Below are 4,828 nucleotides of genomic sequence, written 5' to 3' on the forward strand. Positions count from 1 at the left end.
ATTTATATGTAAACACGGGAGAAAACCAGAGGAGTGTCCCGCGCGACCGCACCGCGAGCCCGCTCGTTAGGTGGAGCGCTCGTGAAGCAGAGTCAGTGCGCTCCTATGCTCTGTGCAAACGTGTTGTAATGCTCCAATCAAATCAGTTCTGTGAGATGTGAATGTTAATAGTTCTGTTAAAGTGACTGAGTAGATTAGCTAGTGTAACACAAGCACTCTGAGCAACTCTGTGTAGCTAACAGAGGCATTCATGGGTTGATTAAACAAGCTGTGTTTCATGATGCACTAAATAGTGATTTTGCCAGTAAATTACTGGAGGGAACAAATGTAATGTATTTACCAATGCTGTTATTGAATAGAACTGTTTAGCCAGTAAGACACTGCAGAAGACAATGTGATGTGTTTATTGATATGATAAAAGGATGTAGCTGTTATGGAAAGAAGTGTGAACTTGAGAAACTGAACCAGTTAAAAAGAGTATATTTCACTGATGTTGTGAAATAAGTAAATGTAATTGATGTGAACGAGGAACCAGCTGAACAGTATATTGAAAGCTCATGTTTAGTGTTTTATAGCATTTATTTGTGTGAAATAAATCAGACTCAGACACGTTCTGGAGGAAAGCAGAGACGCATCGTGTCTTCCTTACTCTGCTCTTCACCTGCTTTTACAGGTAACATATTTGTCATCGAGGTCTTCATCCTTGGGACCCGTAACATAGTAACTTCTTCATTGTTATACTTCTATAGTTTTCCCATTTTGTGAGCTGTGGATGTGGAAAGTGTCTCAGTGACACATCCACATGAAAACGGCGTTACCTTCGTTCATTTGCACGTCAAATGAACGAGCTGTTTGGACTTTAACGTCACAGCTGATGCTTCGATACTCGAACTCAAGAGTTCAGCTTCCACTCAGAGGTACAAGTACACACAGCAAAGATAAACGTGTACACAAGGTGGAACCCACAAGTGCACAGCTCCAACCAGAGATGGGCAGTAATCCGATTACTTTTTTTCAAGAAACGAGTAAAGTGAGGGATTACTATTGCAAAAAAGGTAATTAGATTACTGTTACTTTCCCGTAAGCACGCTGCGTTACTGCGTTACTAAAACCGCAGCTGTGTGCAGATGAACAATGGATAATCTATCGAGTGTGGAGAGAGTGTGAGCGTGCAGCGTTTAAAGCGTGGAAGCACTGACCTTACTTTGAGTTTGACTCTGTAAAAAGTGACAAAAACATTAGCATCCGCTGTTCACTGCGTGGGAAGACAACATGCTCACTCACTATGTGTTAATGGGCATGCTTATTTATAACTTTGATAAAATGTCATAAAAATAATTCCATGCCAGCTCACCATTGGTGATCAGGTAGTTTCTGTTCCAGTTCCAGTCCCATAAATCATGAAGCTTGCTGCCAGAAAAGCTTCAAATCTCCTTTGAAAGCTGTTTGTGGTCTTGATTGTGGGAGCTTCAGTTGTCTGACTCCAGCTGCCACACAGTGCTCACTGATATCATTTGCAAAAACCCCAGTGTGACAATATTTATCAGTGAAGCAGAAATCAGGAAGTGACGACTTTTCTTTGAACATTTGCTAAGGCTAAGCTGTGCTTTCTACCACAGTTGGGAATTTCCTGGTTTACAACAAATTATTGTGTCAACACCGCATAAGATTTCAAACTACAGGAAAATCACTGGAGTTATAAGAGGCAGACAACGACACACACACCACATGCATGCTGTTGCTATTTATTGTGGATTAACCTGTCAAGGGCAAGAACAAAAGAATTCTGCCTGAAATACAGGAAATCATAGCTTTCCTGTATTTCCTCCATTGTTGGCATGCTGGTTAGTGCTGTTGCTCCACAGTAAGAAGGTCCTGGGCTAAATTATCCATGAATGTAAACGGCTGTGTGTTTCTATCTGATAGACTGGTGAGCTGTCCAGGGTGTACCCTGCCTGGTAACCTATCACTTCAGGGTTATTTCCCAGCCCTGCTGCAACCAGGATAGAGATAGGAGGATGGTAGTTGTTGTAGACCCATTCAATTTCCATTGAAGGATTAAAATGTTCCAGGAGCTCAACTTACTCCATCTGAACATGTTTCAATCGTGTTTTATGAACACAACATGCAGCTTTACTGAATATGAAAAGGTTGTGCTGATTTAACTCAGTTGTTTAAGTTTCTGCCAAAGCAAAACCTTTGTGTACAACCAGTGTCCACTATTGAATCAAGTAAATCCAACATGTTTTTGTCAGTGCAAAAGGAGTTACGGTGCCTGTATTCCTGCACAATATTGTCCCGGGAGGGAGGAAAACTTTCTGGTGAAGTTTTGGTTGATTTTTGGGTTTTGCTTGACACTAGGTTGATTTTATCAGTGAGGTTTGGATTGTTTTCTTTCTCTAAGAGAGAGAAAGATGGTTTTATGCTTGGACATGTTTGCAGTGGGCCCCAGTATTTGTTACTTTATTAGTATTTTATTGGTTGCGTTTGTTTGTGCTTTTGTTACAGTGCACTGAGATAAGAACATCTGAGAGGTGTGATCCACCGGTGGTGATATTTTGGTATTTTGTGAGTTCCCGATTTAACAAATCAGCTCTTTAATCCAGACCTGAGAGGTTGAACTTTAAAGCGCTATAAAATATTCTTACTGGAAACAGTGGCAAAGTGTTTTTCTCCATGATTGTAATGGGCTTGGGAGAAATTCACTTATATGTGACATTGATCACATGAGAAGTCCTGAGCCTAAAAGGATTGCAGCGAGTCAATCCAGTCCAAAAACAAGGAGCTGTTTTCCTTTAAAATGATGACGTCATCTTGCTGGTGATGGAGGCTCGAACAGGCTGCGCGTGAGACTCCATTATCAGCAATATCTGGTATGAATGTGTGTGGATGTATGCATGTGACTGGACTGTGATGGACTGACGACTAAAAGTTTAACTGACTTGATACTGAGACAAAAACGGTGCCGACTTTAGGATTAGTGAATGTCCACAACAATTCACCCAGCCTGTAGAAGAAGGGTGGAGGTTTTGTCTTGCTTTGTTTGTGCAGGAGCAGAAGGATGACAGAGACTAAAGGGGGAGGCTGTAGCTTCACATGAGTGTGAGCTGCAGACTGAACCCTTTGGTTGCTAATGTTGAGTCACTGATGTTTGCATTAAGAAAATTGTGTTTTATTAGCTGTGTTTTAATTAAGGTATCACATTATATTGTTGGGAATGTTAAATGCTAAAGTGAAGAAAAGCTTTGATTTCACTCATGACTGAACATGTTATTATTAACCATAGCAGGCCACTGTAAAGAGTCAATTAACTGTTATAGAGGAAAAAAGGCCAAAAACTCTGTTAATACCTATGAATAACAGGCAATGATAGACTTGTCACATTCAAAATAGAGACATGTAATAACAAACACGGGTCCGTGTCATTTAGGTTCTCCATTGAAATAGTCAATCATTTAGAAAAGTAGAATATATCTATATATATCTATATATCTATCTATATATCTATATATATATATATATATATATATATATATATATATATATATATATATATATATATTAGGGGTGCAACGATACACAAAATTCACGGTTCGGTTCGATACTTTGGTGTCACGGTTCGATATTTTTTCGATATAAAAAAAAATGTTCATGCCTTTTTAATTTGTCATTTATTAAAATTATAAATATATATTTTAACACAAAAGTACAGTTTTTAAATTTAACCCTAACCCTTGTGCGTGTTTTTTATTTTGACAGCGAATGCGCACCTGTGGACCACTTATGTGCAGCCCTGGTTATTTAGCTCGTCATATTGCAGCCACAGAAATTCTTTTGTCCATGAAACCATAAAGCTGCACTTTCTTTTTGCCTTATAGTCTGATTTGTCATAACGTCTCCGTTTTGTGGTAAACTTTTCTTTGGCTGTCACTTCTTCACCCTGACCTGTCTTATTTGGCTCAGCAGAACTGAAATGCTTTTACACAGGCACTCACATAAGCTCAGCGATTCTCTGCGCGATCAACCTCTCACATGTTTAAGCTGCGGGAGATTTCACTTGTCATGTTTGCATAGTAAGCTAACGATTAATAAGACAATGTCAGAGGAATTGGTGCACAAATTATCATCACTCACAGATCAGTGCTGTCGCTCTCTATACACAGTTCGCGCGATTGCAAAGTGAAAGCAAAAAAACAAGCGCAAATCCAAACACGATTTCAATATGTCACATATTGACAGTGGCTCACCCAATGACATAATTACCCAGCTACATTTCTGAAAGAATGCAAAAGCATTGACATATATTTTTCCTTCCTACAATAGCCCGACAGGCAGGGCAGAGATAGCCCCGGGACGTCGGGCTAGCGATATTGCGAGCCCTGTATCTGATTGAGGAATCACTCATCTTTGGAAAAGAGAGTTTATTACAGAGAAATGTCTCTTTCCAAAATAAAAGCTATACTATCCGCTTCTTCTGGGCTATATTCTCAGCAGCATAAGGAGAATCATGTGCTAACAGCTGTCTAAATGACTCGGCTAAAGTTAGTAGCATGCTTGTTGTTTTTGTCTTTGCACTAGGATGATGTCGGCGTAAATGTGCAGTCATATTCATTGTGTTCCCACTAGTGCTTTCAGGTTAATCTCGTTGAAATAACCTTAATGCCACAACACGGCAAATCTCCGTTAACGAGCTACCCTATACAGAGGGGCTAGATGGCCAACACGTTAACGAGCTAACTGCGCTAACACACTAGCTCCCACCCATGTAATTGAGCATTGCATGGCACATCCAACATACTGTTTTACTTTAGTCCATGACTCGCTTACC

This window comes from Astatotilapia calliptera, chromosome 3 (genome assembly GCF_964374335.1).
Source record: "Astatotilapia calliptera chromosome 3, fAstCal68.1, whole genome shotgun sequence".
NCBI lineage: Eukaryota > Metazoa > Chordata > Actinopteri > Cichliformes > Cichlidae > Astatotilapia > Astatotilapia calliptera.